The sequence below is a fragment of the Oncorhynchus masou genome, chromosome 16, assembly GCF_036934945.1.
Source record: "Oncorhynchus masou masou isolate Uvic2021 chromosome 16, UVic_Omas_1.1, whole genome shotgun sequence".
Taxonomy (NCBI): Eukaryota; Metazoa; Chordata; class Actinopteri; order Salmoniformes; family Salmonidae; genus Oncorhynchus; species Oncorhynchus masou.
The window spans coordinates 40,768,123-40,789,358 of record NC_088227.1 but is presented as its reverse complement, the minus strand read 5'-3'; the positions used below and the strand labels follow the sequence as shown (position 1 = coordinate 40,789,358).

At 47.9% G+C, this 21,236-nt stretch overlaps 1 pseudogene; it reads right to left on the bottom strand.

Annotated features, from left to right (window-relative positions):
* Positions 1-302: 302 nt before the first annotated feature.
* LOC135557320 (uncharacterized) lies at positions 303-16,975 on the bottom strand (annotated as a pseudogene).
* Between the last annotated feature and the right edge of the window lie 4,261 nt (positions 16,976-21,236).

Genomic DNA, 21,236 nt, shown 5'->3' with positions numbered 1-21,236 from the left:
ACTGTGGGGAGGACTCTGGGAAAACTGTGGGGAGGACTCTGGGAAAACTGTGGGGAGGACTCTGGGAAAACTGTGGGGAGGACTCTGGGAAAACTGTGGGGAGGACTCTGGGAAAACTGTGGGGAGGACTCTGGGAAAACTGTGGGGAGGACTCTGGGAAAACTGTGGGGAGGACTCTGGGAAAACTGTGGGGAGGACTCTGGGAAAACTGTGTGGAGGACTCTGGGAAAACTGTGTGCCGCCCTATGGGACGGCCGGTTAGGATACGGCCTGGAATCAAACCAGGGTCTGTGGTGACCCGTCTAGCACTGAGATGAAGTGCCTCCGATGTGGTAACCACGCCTGCTCAGCTTGTGGGTGATGTGGTAACCACGCCTGCTCAACTTGTGGGTGATGTGGTAACCACGCCCACTGCTCAGCTTGTGGGTGATGTGGTAACCACGCCCACTGCTCAGCTTGTGGGTGATGTAGTAACCACGCCAGCTCAGCTTGTGGGTGATGTGGTAACCACGCCAGCTCAGCTTGTGGGTGATGTAGTAACCACGCCCACTGCTCAGCTTGTGGGTGATGTGGTAACCACGCCTACTGCTCAGCTTGTGGGTGATGTAGTAACCACGCCAGCTCAGCTTGTGGGTGATGTGGTAACCACGCCCACTGCTCAGCTTGTGGGTGATGTAGTAACCACGCCTGCTCAGCTTGTGGGTGATGTAGTAACCACGCCCACTGCTCAGCTTGTGGGTGATGTGGTAACCACGCCTGCTCAGCTTGTGGGTGATGTAGTAACCACGCCCACTGCTCAGCTTGTGGGTGATGTAGTAACCACGCCTGCTCAGCTTGTGGGTGATGTGGTAACCATGCCTGCTCAGCTTGTGGGTGATGTAGTAACCACGCCTGCTCAGCTTGTGGGTGATGTGGTAACCACGCCTGCTCAGCTTGTGGGTGAGGTAGTAACCACGCCCACTGCTCAGCTTGTGGGTGATGTGGTAACCACGCCTGCTCAGCTTGTGGGTGATGTAGTAACCACGCCTGCTCAGCTTGTGGGTGATGTAGTAACCACGCCTGCTCAGCTTGTGGGTGATGTAGTAACCACACCTGCTCAGCTTGTGGGTGATGTAGTAACCACGCCTGCTCAGCTTGTGGGTGATGTGGTAACCACGCCCACTGTTCAACTTGTGGGTGATGTGGTAACCACGCCCACTGCTCAGCTTGTGGGTGATGTAGTAACCACGCCCACTGCTCAGCTTGTGGGTGATGTAGTAACCTCGCCCACTGCTCAGCTTGTGGTTGATGTAGTAACCACGCCCACTGTTCAGCTTGTGGTTGATGTGGTAACCACACCCACTGCTCAGCTTGTGGTTGATGTGGTAACCACGCCCACTGCTCAGCTTGTGGGTGATGAAGTAACCGTGTAAATAGTGTAATAGTTAAACCTTGCTGTGTCCTGTACCAGGAGAAGGTTGATATCACTGATCACAATAAGGACATCTAACAGGGAATTAAGATACATTATTGAACAGCCTATTGTTTATTAATGTCAAACAAAACACACTCGTAGTTTTGTCTTAAGCGTTGGGTTTGGGTTTGAGGTAAGCGTCTATAGAATGTTTTGTAATAAACATGTGTTGCCGGTTTAGGTTGAGCGTCTATAGAATTACATTTACATTTACATTTAAGTCATTTAGCAGACGCTCTTATCCAGAGCGACTTACAAATTGGTGAATTCACCTTCTGACATCCAGTGGAACAGCCACCTTACAATAGTGCATCTAAGTCATTAAGGGGGGGGGGGTGAGAAGGATTACTTATCCTATCCTAGGTATTCCTTGAAGAGGTGGGGTTTCAGGTGTCTCCGGAAGGTGGTGATTGACTCCGCTGTCCTGGCGTCGTGAGGGAGTTTGTTCCACCATTGGGGGGCCAGAGCAGCGAACAGTTTTGACTGGGCTGAGCGGGAACTGTACTTCCTCAATGGTAGGGAGGCGAGCAGGCCAGAGGTGGATGAACGCAGTGCCCTTGCTTGGGTGTAGGGCCTGATCAGAGCCTGGAGGTACTGCGGTGCCGTTCCCCTCACAGCTCCGTAGGCAAGCACCATGGTCTTGTAGCGGATGCGAGCTTCAACTGGAAGCCAGTGGAGAGAGCGGAGGAGCGGGGTGACGTGAGAGAACTTGGGAAGGTTGAACACCAGACGGGCTGCGGCGTTCTGGATGAGTTGTAGGGGTTTAATGGCACAGGCAGGGAGCCCAGCCAACAGCGAGTTGCAGTAATCCAGACGGGAGATGACAAGTGCCTGGATTAGGACCTGCGCCGCTTCCTGTGTGAGGCAGGGTCGTACTCTGCGGATGTTGTAGAGCATGAACCTACAGGAACGGGCCACCGCCATGATGTTGGTTGAGAACGACAGGGTGTTGTCCAGGATCACGCCAAGGTTCTTAGCGCTCTGGGAGGAGGACACAATGGAGTTGTCAACCGTGATGGCGAGATCATGGAACGGGCAGTCCTTCCCCGGGAGGAAGAGCAGCTCCGTCTTGCCGAGGTTCAGCTTGAGGTGGTGATCCGTCATCCACACTGATATGTCTGCCAGACATGCAGAGATGCGATTCGCCACCTGGTCATCAGAAGGGGAAAGGAGAAGATTAATTGTGTGTCGTCTGCATAGCAATGATAGGAGAGACCATGTGAGGTTATGACAGAGCCAAGTGACTTGGTGTATAGCGAGAATAGGAGAGGGCCTAGAACAGAGCCCTGGGGGACACCAGTGGTGAGAGCGCGTGGCGAGGAGACAGATTCTCGCCACGCCACCTGGTAGGAGCGACCTGTCAGGTAGGACGCAATCCAAGCGTGGGCCGCGCCGGAGATGCCCAACTCGGAGAGGGTGGAGAGGAGGATCTGATGGTTCACAGTATCGAAGGCAGCCGATAGGTCTAGAAGGATGAGAGCAGAGGAGAGAGAGTTAGCTTTAGCAGTGCGGAGCGCCTCCGTGATGCAGAGAAGAGCAGTCTCAGTTGAATGACTAGTCTTGAAACCTGACTGATTTGGATCAAGAAGGTCATTCTGAGAGAGATAGAGGGAGAGCTGGCCAAGGACGGCACGTTCAAGAGTTTTGGAGAGAAAAGAAAGAAGGGATACTGGTCTGTAGTTGTTGACATCGGAGGGATCGAGTGTAGGTTTCTTCAGAAGGGGTGCAACTCTCGCTCTCTTGAAGACGGAAGGGACGTAGCCAGCGGTCAGGGATGAGTTGATGAGCGAGGTGAGGTAAGGGAGAAGGTCCCCGGAAATGGTCTGGAGGAGAGAGGAGGGGATAGGGTCGAGCGGGCAGGTTGTTGGGCGGCCGGCCGTCACAAGAAGCGAGATTTCATCTGGAGAGAGAGGGAGAAAGAGGTCAGAGCACAGGGTAGGGCAGTGTGAGCAGAACCAGCGGTGTCGTTTGACTTAGCAAACGAGGATCGGATGTCGTCGACCTTCTTTTCAAAATGGTTGACGAAGTCATCTGCAGAGAGGGAGGAGGGGGGAGGGGGAGGAGGATTCAGGAGGGAGGAGAAGGTGGCAAAGAGCTTCCTAGGGTTAGAGGCAGATGCTTGGAATTTAGAGTGGTAGAAAGTGGCTTTAGCAGCAGAGACAGAGGAGGAAAATGTAGAGAGGAGGGAGTGAAAGGATGCCAGGTCCGCAGGGAGGCGAGTTTTCCTCCATTTCCGCTCGGCTGCCCGGAGCTCTGTTCTGTGAGCTCGCAATGAGTCATCGAGCCACGGAGCGGGAGGGGAGGACCGAGCCGGCCTGGAGGATAGGGGACATAGAGAGTCAAAGGATGCAGAAAGGGAAGAGAGGAGGGTTGAGGAGGCAGAGTCAGGAGAAAGGTTGGAGAAGGTATGAGCAGAGGGAAGAGATGAAAGGATGGAAGAGGAAAGAGTAGCGGGGGAGAGAGAGCGAAGGTTGGGACGGCGCGATACCATCCGAGTAGGGGCAGTGTGGGAAGTGTTGGATGAGAGCGAGAGGGAAAAGGATACAAGGTAGTGGTCGGAGACTTGGAGGGGAGTTGCAGTGAGGTTAGTGGAAGAACAGCATCTAGTAAAGATGAGGTCGAGCGTATTGCCTGCCTTGTGAGTAGGGGGGAAGGTGAGAGGGTGAGGTCAAAAGAGGAGAGGAGTGGAAAGAAGGAGGCAGAGAGGAATGAGTCAAAGGTAGACGTGGGGAGGTTAAAGTCGCCCAGGACTGTGAGAGGTGAGCCGTCCTCAGGAAAGGAGCTTATCAAGGCATCAAGCTCATTGATGAACTCTCCGAGGAACCTGGAGGGCGATAAATGATAAGAATGTTAAGCTTGAAAGGGCTGGTAACTGTGACAGCATGGAATTCAAAGGAGGCGATAGATAGATGGGTAAGGGGAGAGAGAGAGAATGACCACTTGGGAGAGATGAGGATCCCGGTGCCACCACCCCGCTGACCAGAAGCTCTCGGGTGTGCGAGAACACGTGGGCGGACGAAGAGAGAGCAGTAGGAGTAGCAGTGTTATCTGTGGTGATCCATGTTTCCGTCAGTGCCAGGAAGTCGAGGGACTGGAGGGAGGCATAGGCTGAGATGAACTCTGCCTTGTTGGCCGCAGATCGGCAGTTCCAGAGGCTACCGGAGACCAGGAACTCCACGTGGGTCGTGCGCGCTGGGACCACCAGATTAGGGTGGCCGCGGCCACGCGGTGTGGAGCGTTTGTATGGTCTGTGCAGAGAGGAGAGAACAGGGATAGATAGACACATAGTTAACAGGGTACAGAAGAGGCTACGCTAATGCAAAGGAGATTGGAATGACAAGTGGACTACACGTCTCGAATGTTCAGAAAGTTAAGCTTACGTAGCAAGAATCTTATTGACTAAAATGATTGAAATGAAACAGTACTGCTGGAGTAGGCTAGCTGGTAGTGGCTGCGATGTTGACACTACACTAATCAAGTCGTTCCGTCGAGTGTAATAGTTTCTACAGTGCTGCTATTCGGGGCTAGCTGGCTAGCTAGCAAGGTTGATTGCGTTCCGTTACTTAAAAGAACGACAATAGCTGGCTGGCTAACCTAGAAAATCGCTCTAGGCTACACAATTGTCTTAGATACAAAGACGGCTATGTAGCTAGCTAGCTACGATCAAACAAAACAAACCGTTGTACTGTAATAGTTACTACAGTGCTGCTATTCGGGGGCTAGCTGGCTAGCTACGTTAGAAGAACGACAATAGCTGGCCAGCTAACCTAGAAAATCGCTCTAGACTACACAATTGTCTTAGATACAAAGACGGCTATGTAGCTGGCTAGCTACGATCAAACAAATCAAACCGTTGTACTGTAATGAAGTGAAATGAAAATGTGATACTACCTGTGGAACGACGCGAATGTTGACCGGGTAGTTGGAGTTCAATTCGGTAGAGGTTGGCTAGCTGTTGGCTAGCTAGCTAGCAGCATTTCCTACGTTAAGGACGACAAATAGCTGGCTAGCTAACCTCGGTAAATTAAGATAATCACTCTAAGTCTACACACTCTAAACTGCACAATTATCTTGGATACGAAGACAACTATGTAGCTAGCTGACACTACGCTAATCGAGTCGTTCAGTTGAGTGTAATAGTTTCTACAGTGCTAGTGGACAGTGGATGTTAGCTAGCTGCTTAGCTGCTTAGCTAGCTGCTTAGCTAGCTGCTGGGCAGATACGTTAGGACGACGAAATACGATAATTATGCAATTGTCGTTGATACAAAGACGGCTATGTAGCTGGCTAAGAAGAAATTGCTAAGATTAGACAAATCAAACCGTTGTACTATAACGAAATGTAATGAAAAGTTATAAAAAGTTATACTACCTGCGGACCGAAGTGTAGATGCGGCCGCTCGCTCCAACCGGAACCGGAAACAAAGAATGTGTTGCTGGTTTAGGTTGAGCGTCTATAGAATGTGTTGCTGGTTTAGGTTGAGCGTCTATAGAATGTGTTGCTGGTTTAGGTTGAGCGTCTATAGAATGTGTTGCTGGTTTAGGTTGAGCGTCTATATAATGTTTTGTAATAAACATGTGTTGCTGGTTTAGGTTGAGCGTCTATAGAATGTGTTGCCGGTTTAGGTTGAGCGTCTATAGAATGTGTTGCTGGTTTAGGTTGAGCGTCTATAGAATGTGTTGCTGGTTTAGGTTGAGCGTCTATAGAATGTGTTGCTGGTATAGGTTGAGCGTCTATAGAATGTGTTGCTGGTTTAGGTTGAGCGTCTATAGAATGTGTTGCTGGTTTAGGTTGAGCGTCTATAGAATGTGTTGCTGGTTTAGGTTGAGCGTCTATAGAATGTGTTGCTGGTTTAGGTTGAGCGTCTATAGAATGTGTTGCTGATTTAGGTTGAGCGTCTATAGAATGTTTTGTAATAAACATGTGTTGCTGGTTTAGGTTGAGCGTCTATAGAATGTGTTGCTGGTTTAGGTTGAGCTTCTACAGAATGTGTTGCTGGTTTAGGTTGAACATCTATAGAATGTGTTGCTGGTTTAGGTTGAGTGTCTGTAGAATGTGTTGTTGGTTTAGGTTGAGCGTCTATAGAATGTGTTGCTGGTTTAGGTTGAGCGTCTATATAATGTGTTGCTGGTTTAGGTTGAGCGTCTATAGAATGTGTTGCTGGTTTAGGTTGAGCGTCTATAGAATGTTTTGTAATAAACATGTGTTGCTGGTTTAGGTAGAGCGTCTATAGAATGTTTTGTAATAAACATGTGTTGCTGGTTTAGGTAGAGCGTCTATAGAATGTTTTGTAATAAACATGTGTTGCTGGTTTAGGTAGAGCGTCTATAGAATGTTTTGTAATAAACATGTGTTGCTGGTTTAGGTAGAGCGTCTATAGAATGTTTTGTAATAAACATGTGTTGCTGGTTTAGGTAGAGCGTCTATAGAATGTTTTGTAATAAACATGTGTTGCTGGTTTAGGTTGAGCGTCTATAGAATGTGTTGTAATAAACATGTGTTGCTGGTTTAGGTTGAGCGTCTATAGTGGTATGCCATCTTTCAAACATCATGTAGTTATTTAACATCTTATAAAACCCCAGGAGATCTCCACTAATCTGCATTCTCCATTTCCAGCATGTTTCATTAATTCAATCTGGGAGCATTACCAAACAGTGTTAATAAACTGTGGTTGTGTCTGAAATGAATTTTTTGGGTATCTTGACGAGGGCCACTAGGGTTTTGGTCAAAAGTAATGCACTATATATATATACAGGGAATATAGATAGGATGCCATTTCAATTGCAGCCTGTGTTTCAAGAACGTTAACATGGTAGGATGGCCGTAGTAGCTCTAATTTAGCACTTTTTTATCCCGTTCGGGTGGTTCTATTCTCGAAGCCGAGAATCTTCAGCCTATACAAGTAGAAGACTAATATGTGTTTCCATAGTTACCGGTGTCGAGTGCTCTAATGAGCCAGTGAAATGTATGCCACCTTTACTGCTCTTTGGAAAGTGAGAATGGCAGTGAAACTCTACTCAAAATGTTAAAATAGGATCTCATTTCCAATTGTTTCCAATGTATTTCTGTGACCAATTTATGAAAATCTTTTCCAAAAAACAAACAATTGCCCTCATTAGGAGGCATTTGATCCATTGTTTTTGTTGGTGGTCCATTCCACTCTTTGATGTCATGTACATTTTACACAGTACGACTAACCTCACTTTTTAAGATCCATAGCTAAGGAACCAAGTACTGAGTAATTACTTGGTTCTGTCTGGTTCTGTTCTGTAAATAACCCATTTAAGCACTCTCCTTATTGTTGGTGGCCCAACTTTTTTGTATGTGTATCAGTGACACAAAGCAATCGTTTGTTGTTTTATCTTTTAGCTAAGATGCATAGCTAAAGAGCTACATGGGTTTATCAGTTCTGTCAGAAGGTGGGGTTTAAGGGCTGGTTAGTGGTGATTATGACCTCACCAGTGGAGACTCCAGAGGGGAGGACGGTCATAGTAACGGCTGGGATGGAGTCAATGGAATGGTTTCAACCATATGGAAACTATATATTTGATACCATTCCATTTACTTCATTCCAGACATTTTTATGAGCTGTCCTCCCCTCGGGAGTCTCCACTGGACCTCACGCTACCCCCCTAGACTGTTCGTGTTGCCAGTGTTCTAGTGAAGAAGGAAGACTGTTCGTGTTGCCAGTGTTCTATTGAAGGAGGAAGACTGTTCATGTTGCCAGTGTTCTAGTGAAGGAGGAAGACTATTCATGTTGCCAGTGTTCTAGTGAAGGAGGAAGACTGTTCGTGTTACCAGTGTTCTAGTGAAGTAGGAAGACTGTTCATGTTGCCAGTGTTCTAGTGAAGGAGGAAGACTGTTCATGTTGCCAGTGTTCTCGTGAAGGAGGAAGACTGTTCGTGTTGCCAATGTTCTAGTGAAGGAGGAAGACTGTTCGTGTTGCAAGTGTTCTAGTGAAGGAGGAAGACTGTTCATGTTGCCAGTGTTCTAGTGAAGGAGGAAGACTGTTCATGTTGCCAGTGTTCTAGTGAAGGAGGAAGACTATTCATGTTGCCAGTGTTCTAGTGAAGGAGGAAGACTGTTCGTGTTACCAGTGTTCTAGTGAAGGAGGAAGACTGTTCGTGTTACCAGTGTTCTAGTGAAGGAGGAAGACTGTTCATGTTGCCAGTGTTCTAGTGAAGGAGGAAGACTGTTCATGTTGCCAGTGTTCTAGTGTGAAGGAGGAAGACTGTTCGTGTTGCCAGTGTTCTAGTGAAGGAGGAAGACTGTTCATGTTGCCAGTGTTCTAGTGTGAAGGAGGAAAGACGGTTCGTGTTGCCAGTGTTCTAGTGTGAAGGAGAAAGACTGTTCGTGTTGCCAGTGTTCTAGTGTGAAGGAGGAAGACTGTTCGTGTTGCCAGTGTTCTAGTGAAGGAGGAAGACTGTTCGTGTTGCCAGTGTTCTAGTGAAGGAGAAAGACTGTTCGTGTTGCCAGTGTTCTAGTGAAGGAGGAAGACTGTTCGTGTTGCCAGTGTTCTAGTGAAGGAGGAAGACTGTTCGTGTTGCCAGTGTTCTAGTGAAGGAGAAAGACTGTTCATGTTACCAGTGTTCTAGTGAAGGAGGAAGACTGTTCATGTGACCAGTGTTCTGGTGAAGGAGGAAGACTGTTCGTGTTGCCAGTGTTCTAGTGAAAGAGGAAGACTGTTCGTGTCGCCAGTGTTCTAGTGAAGGAGAAAGACTGTTCGTGTTGCCAGTGTTCTAGTGAAGGAGGAAGACTGTTCATGTTACCAGTGTTCTAGTGAAGGAGGAAGACTGTTCATGTTACCAGTGTTCTAGTGTGAAGGAGGAAGACTGTTCGTGTTGCCAGTGTTCTAGTGAAGGAGGAAGACTGTTCGTGTTGCCAGTGTTCTAGTGAAGGAGAAAGACTGTTCGTGTTGCCAGTGTTCTAATGAAGGAGGAAGACTGTTCGTGTTCCCAGTGTTCTAGTGAAGGAGGAAGACTGTTCGTGTTGCCAGTGTTCTAGTGAAGGAGAAAGACTGTTCATGTTGCCAGTGTTCTAGTGAAGGAGGAAGACTGTTCATGTTACCAGTGTTCTGGTGAAGGAGGAAGACTGTTCGTGTTGCCAGTGTTCTAGTGAAGGAGGAAGACAGTTTGTGTTGCCAGTGTTCTAGTGAAGGAGAAAGACTGTTCGTGTTGCCAGTGTTCTAGTGAAGGAGGAAGACTGTTCGTGTTGCCAGTGTTCTAGTGAAGGAGGAAGACTGTTTGTGTTGCCAGTGTTCTAGTGAAGGAGAAAGACTGTTCATGTTACCAGTGTTCTAGTGAAGGAGGAAGACTGTTCATGTTACCAGTGTTCTAGTGTGAAGGAGGAAGACTGTTCGTGTTGCCAGTGTTCTAGTGAAGGAGGAAGACTGTTCGTGTTGCCAGTGTTCTAGTGAAGGAGAAAGACTGTTCGTGTTGCCAGTGTTCTAGTGAAGGAGGAAGACTGTTCATGTTACCAGTGTTCTAGTGAAGGAGGAAGACTGTTCATGTTACCAGTGTTCTGGTGAAGGAGGAAGACTGTTCGTGTTGCCAGTGTTCTAGTGAAGGAGAAAGACTGTTCGTGTTGCCAGTGTTCTAATGAAGGAGGAAGACTGTTCGTGTTCCCAGTGTTCTAATGAAGGAGGAAGACTGTTCGTGTTGCCAGTGTTCTAGTGAAGGAGAAAGACTGTTCATGTTGCCAGTGTTCTAGTGAAGGAGGAAGACTGTTCATGTTACCAGTGTTCTGGTGAAGGAGGAAGACTGTTCGTGTTGCCAGTGTTCTAGTGAAGGAGGAAGACAGTTTGTGTTGCCAGTGTTCTAGTGAAGGAGGAAGACTGTTCGTGTTGCCAGTGTTCTAGTGAAGGAGGAAGACTGTTCGTGTTGCCAGTGTTCTAGTGAAGGAGGAAGACTGTTCGTGTTGCCAGTGTTCTAGTGAAGGAGAAAGACTGTTCATGTTACCAGTGTTCTAGTGAAGGAGGAAGACTGTTCATGTTACCAGTGTTCTAGTGTGAAGGAGGAAGACTGTTCGTGTTGCCAGTGTTCTAGTGAAGGAGGAAGACTGTTCGTGTTGCCAGTGTTCTAGTGAAGGAGAAAGACTGTTCGTGTTGCCAGTGTTCTAGTGAAGGAGGAAGACTGTTCATGATACCAGTGTTCTAGTGAAGGAGAGAGACTGTTCATGTTACCAGTGTTCTAGTGAAGGAGGAAGACTGTTCGTGTTACCAGTGTTTTAGTGAAGGATAAAGACTGTTCATGTTACCAGTGTTCTAGTGAAGGAGAAAGACTGTTCATGTTGCCAGTGTTCTAGTGAAGGAGGAAGACTGTTCATGTTACCAGTGTTCTAGTGAAGGAGGAAGACTGTTCATGTTACCAGTGTTCTAGTGAAGGAGAAAGACTGTTCATGTTACCAGTGTTCTAGTGAAGGAGGAAGACTGTTCATGATACCAGTGTTCTAGTGAAGGAGGAAGACTGTTCATGTTACCAGTGTTCTAGTGAAGGAGAAAGACTGTTCATGTTACCAGTGTTCTAGTGAAGGAGGAAGACTGTTCATGATACCAGTGTTCTAGTGAAGGAGAGAGACTGTTCGTGTTGCCAGTGTTCTAGTGAAGGAGGAAGACTGTTCGTGTTGCCAGTGTTCTAGTGAAGGAGGAAGACTGTTCGTGTTGCCAGTGTTCTAGTGAAGGAGGAAGACTGTTCGTGTTGCCAGTGTTCTAGTGAAGGAGGAAGACTGTTCGTGTTGCCAGTGTTCTAGTGAAGGAGGAAGACTGTTCGTGTTGCCAGTGTTCTAGTGAAGGAGAAACACCAAAGAACTCAGCTGGCACTACTGCTGTTGACACTAAACACAACGCACAGAGAGGTAGGAAAGTTCCAGAACAGGTACAGACGGTATACAGACTATTCAGGCCAGCAATCAGCCTGCGGAGAGACAGGGCTTCCCGACTGATTCTTAACAGTATGACCATGGAAAGATAAATACCATAAAGTGCTAAGTTGTCCTGTGAATGACACATTTATCGGCCTGTAGGCAAATGGGATGGATTTTAGACCTGCGCTTAATCTCTTTCTATGGAGGTCAATATTGCGTTTAGTTAAAGGAACTCCTTTACATACGGTGGCCCCAGAGGGACAGTGAACGTCTAAAGTCAGGGGTTTGAAACCAGAGGTGTTAAACCCGTCTGAACCTGTTACCGCTGGGTCTGAGAGCCACGTCGTAAATCCGTCAACCAGACTTCTATCTCCAACATCAGTGTCAATCTGCTCCAACATCCAACATGTTGGCCTCCCCTCGCTTAAATCAAGATTTACTATACTTTTACGACCGGGTCCATCTGGACATGGACACAAGCACGGACACACACAGGGGGGTCGCACACACACACACACACACACAATGAGCGGGAGAAGCCACAGAGAGCAAATATGGCCTGATCAATGTAACAGGTGGTCTATCACGAATAGAAGCCGATCCAGTCAAGTGTCGACATTGGGTAGACAATGATCGTCGTCAATATACAATATAGATGATATCTGACTAATAAACGATTCTAATAATTATTCTCTCTACAATCATGTTTTATATAAGTTCTTCCCCCTTCGTGGAAGAAAAGCAACATGACATGTGGCCTATTGTTTAATTTCTGCAGCATTTCCACGCATATCTCTGACAACAATAGATATTCTACTGTCCCTATGCATCCCAAATGGCTGTCTATTTCCTATGTAGTACACTAGGGCACTTGTGAAAAAGTAGTGCACTATATCTGGAACAGCCTGGACGGGGCAGGACACAGAGCCTTTGTTCTGGTTCTGGTTATTTCTTCTGTCTTTTCTTAGAGCTTCTTATTTCAAGACGACTGTCTGTGAGTCTCTGACACAGGAGCAAGAGGAGGCGGGATATATGTACAAGGGGAACTGGAACAGACACGGAGGGTCTATGCTTGCTGCAATTTCTCCCTGTCTTCCCCCATCCTCCCCCGTCTCCCCTCTACCCCCTGCCTCCCCATCTCCTCTCATCTCCCCTCTACCCTCTGTCTCCCCATCTCCTCTCATCTCCCCTCTACCCTCTGCCTCCCCATCTCCTCTCATCTCCCCTCTACCCCCTGTCTCCCCATCTCCTCTCATCTCCCCTCTACCCTCTGTCTCCCCATCTCCTCTCATCTCCCCTCTCCCCCCTGTCTCCCCATCTCCTCTCATCTCCCCTCTACCCCCTGTCTCCCCATCTCCTCTCATCTCCCCTCTACCCTCTGTCTCCCCATCTCCTCTCATCTCCCCTCTACCCCCTGTCTCCCCATCTCCTCTCATCTCCCCTCTACCCCCTGCCTCCCCATCTCCTCTCATCTCCCCTCTACCCTCTGTCTCCCCATCTCCTCTCATCTCCCCTCTACCCCCTGTCTCCCCATCTCCTCTCATCTCCCCTCTACCCCCTGTCTCCCCATCTCCTCTCATCTCCCCTCTACCCCCTGTCTCCCCATCTCCTCTCATCTCCCCTCTACCCTCTGTCTCCCCATCTCCTCTCATCTCCCCTCTACCCCCTGTCTCCCCATCTCCTCTCATCTCCCCTCTACCCCCTGCCTCCCCATCTCCTCTCATCTCCCCTCTACCCCCTGTCTCCCCATCTCCTCTCATCTCCCCTCTACCCCCTGTCTCCCCATCTCCTCTCATCTCCCCTCTACCCCCTGTCTCCCCATCTCCTCTCATCTCCCCTCTACCCCCTGCCTCCCCATCTCCTCTCATCTCCCCTCTACCCCCTGTCTCCCCATCTCCTCTCATCTCCCCTCTCCCCTGTCTCCCCATCTCCTCTCATCTCCCCTCTACCCTCTGTCTCCCCATCTCCTCTCATCTCCCCTCTACCCCCTGCCTCCCCATCTCCTCTCATCTCCCCTCTACCCTCTGTCTCCCCATCTCCTCTCATCTCCCTCTACCCTCTGTCTCCCCATCTCCTCTCATCTCCCCTCTCCCCCCTGTCTCCCCATCTCCTCTCATCTCCCCTCTACCCTCTGTCTCCCCATCTCCTCTCATCTCCCCTCTCCCCGTCTCCCCATCTCCTCTCATCTCCCCTCTACCCTCTGTCTCCCCATCTCATCTCATCTCCCCTCTACCCTCTGTCTCCCCATCTCCTCTCATCTCCCCCTCTCCCCCTGTCTCCCCATCTCCTCTCATCTCCCCTCTACCCTCTGTCTCCCCATCTCATCTCATCTCCCCTCTACCCCCTGTCTCCCCATCTCCTCTCATCTCCCCTCTACCCTCTGTCTCTCCATCTCCTCTCATCTCCCCTCTACCCTCTGTCTCCCCATCTCATCTCATCTCCCCTCTACCCCCTGTCTCCCCATCTCCTCTCATCTCCCCTCTACCCCCTGTCTCCCCATCTCCTCTCATCTCCCCTCTACCCTCTGTCTCCCCATCTCCTCTCATCTCCCTCTCCCCCTGTCTCCCCATCTCCTCTCATCTCCCCTCTACCCCCTGTCTCCCCATCTCCTCTCATCTCCCCTCTACCCCCTGTCTCCCCATCTCCTCTCATCTCCCCTCTACCCCCTGTCTCCCCATCTCCTCTCATCTCCCCTCTACCCTCTGTCTCCCCATCTCCTCTCATCTCCCCTCTACCCTCTGTCTCCCCATCTCCTCTCATCTCCCCTCTCCCCCTGTCTCCCCATCTCCTCTCATCTCCCCTCTACCCCCTGTCTCCCCATCTCCTCTCATCTCCCCTCTACCCCCTGTCTCCCCATCTCCTCTCATCTCCCCTCTACCCCCTGTCTCCCCATCTCCTCTCATCTCCCCTCTACCCTCTGTCTCCCCATCTCCTCTCATCTCCCCTCTACCCTCTGTCTCCCCATCTCCTCTCATCTCCCCTCTCCCCCTGTCTCCCCATCTCCTCTCATCTCCCCTCTACCCCCTGTCTCCCATCTCCTCTCATCTCCCCTCTACCCCCTATCTCCCCATCTCCTCTCATCTCCCCTCTCCCCCTGTCTCCCCTCTCCCCATCTCCCCTCATCTCCCCTCTACCCCCTCATCTCCACTCTCTCCTCTTCTCCCCTCATCTCTCCTCTCCCCCTCATCTCCCCTCTCCCCTCTTCTCCCCTCTTCTCCCCTCTCCCCCTCATCTCCCCTCGTTTCCCCTCGTTTCCCCTCTACTCCCCTTCTACTGCAAGCCAACAGAAGACCAGAGGAAGTCCACCAGGAACTGAAGTCTGGTTAGAGAGAAACCCTGCTGTGATGATGGGAAGAGGTGGTGTGTTTGTGTGTGTGTCCTTGATGGAAAGGACAACTTTGATCGGAGGTTTCAATCCATACAGGAACAATAGATAACTCTCTCTCTCTTTCTCTCTCTCACTCTCTCTCTCTCTCGCACTTTCTCTCGCACTCTCTTTCCCTCTCTCGCTCTCTCTTTTTCCTCTCTCTCTTTCTATCTCTCGCTCTCATTCTCAATTTCTCTCTCTCGTTTTCTCTCTCTCTTTTTCTCTCTCCCTCTCTCTCTTTCTCTCTCATTCTCTCTCTCTTTTTGTCTCTCTCTCTCTTTCTCTCTCATTCTCTATTTCTCTCTCTCTCTCTACATAGAATACTAGAGTCTGTGGTTTGGTGGTGGAGGTCCAGATAGAGCCTTGGCATGAACACTGGGTTTATTTTGGTTCCAATTGCTATCGTCAAGTTGCGTAACACTGTAATGATAGAATACTGTGTCCGTACATGTAATTACAAACAGAATGCAATAGAACAAGACAGAACATGTGTTGAAAGGTAATCAACATCTCCCCTTTGGTGGTGTTTGTTAGGGTGGACATACAGGCATTTCCCAGTAAGTGTCTGGACCTTATAAAACATAACAGTTATTCAATACAAATACACAACTAATACCTACATGAAACAATGATGAGCTGGTAACCATGGTAACAGACAGAACCCCATAGGCCATGGTAACAGACAGAACCCCATAGGCCGTGGTAACAGACAGAACCCCATAGGCCATGGTAACAGCCAGAACCTTATAGGCCATGGTAACAGACAGAACCCCATAGGCCGTGGTAACAGACAGAACCCCATAGGCCATGGTAACAGACAGAACCCCATAGGCCGTGGTAACAGACAGAACCCCATAGGCCGTGGTAACAGACAGAACCCCATAGGCCGTGGTAACAGACAGAACCCCATAGTCCATGGTAACAGACAGAACCCCATAGGCCGTGGTAACAGACAGAACCCCATAGGCCGTGGTAACAGCCAGAACCCCATAGTCCATGGTAACAGACAGAACCCCATAGGCCGTGGTAACAGACAGAACCCCATAGGCCGTGGTAACAGACAGAACCCCATAGTCCATGGTAACAGACAGAACCCCATAGTCCATGGTAACAGACAGAACCCCATAGGCCGTGGTAACAGACAGAACCCCATAGTCCATGGTAACAGACAGAACCCCATAGTCCGTGGTAACAGACAGAACCCCATAGTCCGTGGTAACAGACAGAACCCCATAGGCCGTGGTAACAGACAGAACCCCATAGGCCGTGGTAACAGACAGAACCCCATAGGCCGTGGTAACAGACAGAACCCCATAGGCCGTGGTAACAGACAGAACCCCATAGGCCGTGGTAACAGACAGAACCCCATAGGCCGTGGTAACAGACAGAACCCCATAGGCCGTGGTAACAGACAGAACCCCATAGTCCATGGTAACAGACAGAACCCCATAGGCCGTGGTAACAGACAGAACCCCATAGGCCGTGGTAACAGCCAGAACCCCATAGTCCATGGTAACAGACAGAACCCCATAGGCCGTGGTAACAGACAGAACCCCATAGGCCGTGGTAACAGACAGAACCCCATAGTCCATGGTAACAGACAGAACCCCATAGGCCGTGGTAACAGACAGAACCCCATAGGCCATGGTAACAGACAGAACCCCATAGGCCGTGGTAACAGACAGAACCCCATAGTCCATGGTAACAGACAGAACCCCATAGGCCGTGGTAACAGCCAGAACCCCATAGTCCATGGTAACAGACAGAACCCCATAGGCCGTGGTAACAGACAGAACCCCATAGTCCATGGTAACAGACAGAACCCCATAGTCCGTGGTAACAGACAGAACCCCATAGGCCATGGTAACAGACAGAACCCCATAGGCCGTGGTAACAGACAGAACCCCATAGGCCGTGGTAACAGACAGAACCCCATAGGCCATGGTAACAGACAGAACCCCATAGGCCGTGGTAACAGCCAGAACCCCATAGTCCATGGTAACAGACAGAACCCCATAGGCCGTGGTAACAGACAGAACCCCATAGTCCATGGTAACAGACAGAACCCCATAGTCCGTGGTAACAGACAGAACCCCATAGTCCATGGTAACAGACAGAACCCCATAGTCCATGGTAACAGACAGAACCCCATAGTCCATGGTAACAGACAGAACCCCATAGGCCGTGGTAACAGACAGAACCCCATAGTCCATGGTAACAGACAGAACCCCATAGTCCATGGTAACAGACAGAACCCCATAGGCCGTGGTAACAGACAGAACCCCATAGTCCATGGTAACAGACAGAACCCCATAGGCCGTGGTAACAGACCCTGACAAGAATATAATAAACTGTATCCCAAATGGTGCCCTATTCCTTACGTAGTGCACTAGTTTTGACCAGAGTCCTATGATCCCTCCCTTGCTCCATATGGGCTCCCTCTGGTCAAAAGTAGTGCACTACGTAAGGAATCGGATGCCATTTGGGACGTACTCTACATAATAAACCATATCTGGCCTCGGGGTTGTTTCAGCTGCCTAGCAGACTCAAGCGGGACAATTTACTGTTATCAGTTGGGCTCACTTGTTAAACCTTCCCCTATAAGCTGTCACACTTTTTATGCCATTTTTATGTGGGCTGGATTGGAGACATATGGCCAGAGAGGCAGATAAGAGAGGGTGATATTTGCCACAGGAGAACATAATGACCATTATACAACAGACCTCGCTATAAAGACTGCAAACCATAGTCACAGTAATGGTCAACAACACCATATTGTTGGAGGGAAGGGGGTGGGGGGGGGGTATAACTAGCAAACACAAATCAACAAAGCATTAAACAGGTTGCTACAGCGGAGACAAAGTGGAATAAGTTAGACACGTAAAATCAACTGTACAGGATAGACACTTTTGACGGGACAACACTATTATTTTTTTGCAGCCAAATTTATCATAATAGGAAACGATAAATTAACCATAACCTATATTGTGATGAAAAAGACGGTCGTGGATATCAGAGTTAGGCAAATAGACACAGAGAGAGAGAGATTGTCATGACACCCACGCGTTCTGAGCTTTGAGTTTTGTGTGTCTTTACAGGCCAGACAGGTGTGTCAATATATCATGTGCAGAGAGGGAATTCAAATTCGCCATGCCTTGGCTCCCTGTAAACACTATCTACACAAATACTGTGTGCTCACCAGTATCAGTACTCTCTGCAACACACAGACACACACAGCTACTGTCTGAAAGAGAAGAGAATAGATTGAACAGAAAACCGTAAAGAAGAAAAATAGAATGTTGGTATACTGCCTCATAGAAAAGACTATTGTACAAATCGAATCCTATCAATTCAAACTTCAAACTAAAATTCAAGAATCCAAAACTATAACTTTCTGATTGATATTGCAAGAAATCCCTTTGTGTTGAAAATGGAGCTGCTGAAAATGGAAAACATGAGGACCTCTGAAAGCCTTTCTAGTTTTGGTGATTGGTTTACTATTACATCTATTGAAACCCCACAGTCAGCTAGTTTCCACACAGAGCATTTTACTCTTAAACCAGTTTGAAAAACCCCTGTGAGAGCATTTTACTCTTAAACCAGTTTGGAAAAACCCCTGTGAGAGCATTTTACTCTTAAACCAGTTTGAAAAACCCCTGTGAGAGCATTTTACTCTTAAAGCAGTTTGAAAAACCCCTGTGAGAGCATTTTACTCTTAAACCAGTTTGAAAAACCCCTGTGAGAGCATTTTACTCTTAAACCAGTTTGAAAAACCCCTGTGAGAGCATTTTACTCTTAAACCAGTTTGAAAAACCCCTGTGAGAGCATTTTACTCTTAAACCAGTTTGAAAAACCCCTATGAGAGCATTTTACTCTTAAACTGGTTTGAAAAACCCCCGTGGGAGCATTTTACTCTTAAACCAGTTTGAAAAACCCCTGTGAGAGCATTTTACTCTTAAACCGGTTTGAAAAACCCCTGTGAGAGCATAATGAGCTGTTATAAAATACAAAGCAGGAACAACAGTGTCTTTCTTTCTCCTTTAGGATATAATAGAACCATTAGAGATTATATGCTGCTTTCTTTGTGTTTCCATAACTGTGGAGGCAGAGGAAGGTTGGGGTGTTTCTTCATTATAAAACTAACTTGGTCAGTGAGAATAGTATGAAGAATGGCCAACCTCTCTCTCTCTCTCTCTGTGTGTGTGTGTGTGTGTGTGTGTGTGTGTGTGTGTGTGTGTGTGTGTGTGTGTGTGTGTGTGTGTGTGTGTGTGTGTGTGTGTGCGCGCGCGCATGCATGTGCGTGCGTACATGTGTGCGTGCATGTGTGTGCGCGCGTGCGTGTGTGTGTGTGTGTGCATGCAAAGTGTGCCACAGAGAGATTTTGTTGGAATAATTATTAATCATGCTACATCATTATAACGCAATTAACGTTTACATGCCTTTACTTTTTCAAACCATTATTACCAACTGTGCCAAATGTTAATAGGTTTAAATGAAAGAGATAACCTCCCCTAACCGTGAACAGGCCATGGAAGTCCGTCTCCATCTTCCGCCAGATGGTTCATGGGGAAAGCCATGAGCGCAGCGCAGTGGACCAATCAGATGATCACATCTTTGGCTATTGGCAAAACATCGACTACAATTAATAGTCGGACAAGTGTTGAAAACAGCCTCTAGACTAGATACACTCCGAAGTATCCTCCGTGTGCGCACGCATACAAGCATGCACAAACGCACGTAAACACACACGTACACACTTCAGTTTGTTATAAAACACGAGGCATTTTCTCACATTATTTAGGACTACATTATTTTGTTTTGATTATGCTTATTTCAAGAATATATAATAAGTTTCGAATAACAAATATTTTGGCACTAGCTTTGCACTCTTATTTCTGCATTCTTGGCTTCTTGCAAAGGGGACATTTAAAAAAAATGTGAGGCTTATGTTGTATGTGTATAATAGGCCTGTATAATAAATATATAAATAATATTACTTAACGTAGCCTAGATGTTTTTTATGGTTGTTCAGTAATGTTTTATGTGTAGGCCTAATTTGCTATAACAAAAATGTCTACATTTTGGGATGCGTGCCAAGTGAAATAATGACTTGGCAATTTGGAAAGGGAGTACTTAGGAATTATATTATTCTTCATATTTTCGGCGTCACCCTTGAATTTTGCATTTAGGCCATCACATTTATGCGGTGAGGTATTAGTCCTATCCTATCGTGGGAGAGTCGGTTGTAAAGGGCATTGAGAAATAAACCAATTTTACGGGTGCTGAAGACTCGGAGAGAGAGAGAGAGAGAGAGACAGAGAGACGGAGAGAGAGACAGAGAGAGACAGAGAGAGACAGAGAGAGAGCTCATTAGCATACAGCTGAATAGTTACGCTACCCGCATGGGCTCGAGGGCACGCGTCCCAACAATAGGAGGCACGCTGCGGTTGAGTTGTAAAAAACACCGGGCTGGCAGGCCGGCACGCGCCACGGAGAATAGAACAAAATCAAACTCGTAAGGCAAACAAATATATTTACTTTGGTCTTGAATTGATTGTTGTTGTTGTAAAGATATAGGCCTATACAGAAAGCACTATAGGCCCTGTGTGCTAAATGTTAATGTGCGTACAATGAACCGGTGCAGTTAGGGTGCCTGTAGAATTATGATTTCAAAATAAACATTGAATTTCTTGCCTGTAACATAAGCAATAAAGAAATGGTCCTTTGGAGAGCTATGCTGTCGTATGCTTACAGATCCAATCAAATCAAATCACCTAACAAAACATTATTATGGTCTAGTCCTAAAGTTATGGACCAATTCTATAATGTGTTTATAACGAAATAACTCATTTTTTTGTATTGCCTCTGGACCTTTTATATGCACGATGAGAACACAGAACGCTTAGGTCTACCCCTCGAGCCTTTGGTGCATGCACGCGCACCCTGACAATTAGCTGTAACACAATTAACCGCCTTTTAAATGCACGATGAGAACACAGAACGCTTAGGTCTACCCCTCGAGCCTTTGGTGCATGCACGCGCACCCTGACAATTAGGTGTAACACAATTAACCGTGAAATTGAGTGGGACCGGACCTATGGGAAACCGGGTGGATGGAGGTTAGGGGCAGTAATTGAATTTCTGCTTTTCATTATACAGTTTCAGCTTTCCTGTCAATGATAACATTGGGGAAACATTTGTGTGTACAGAAGTGCCATATGCAACCTCTCCTCCTCTTGCGCTACAAATACGTCAACGGATGCCTTGTCTTTTTAATAGTCGCTTGCTCCTTTGGTGGTCGTTCCGTCAGCCAGCCAGCCAGTCAGTCAGACAGTCAGCCAGCCAGTCAGTCCGACAGTCAGCCAGTCAGCATGGCGCAGCGCTGGACTTGTGGGTATTACAATCTGGATATCATTGTTGTTGAAGAGAGGAGGAGGGAGGAGAAGGGGGTGAATAGTGGGCGGTGTTTAGTCTTGATTGACAGTTTATGTAATGAGCAACGCAGCGCGAGTCTATAAATTGGGGGAGACGTCACTCCAAGTGTTCGTTCACGAG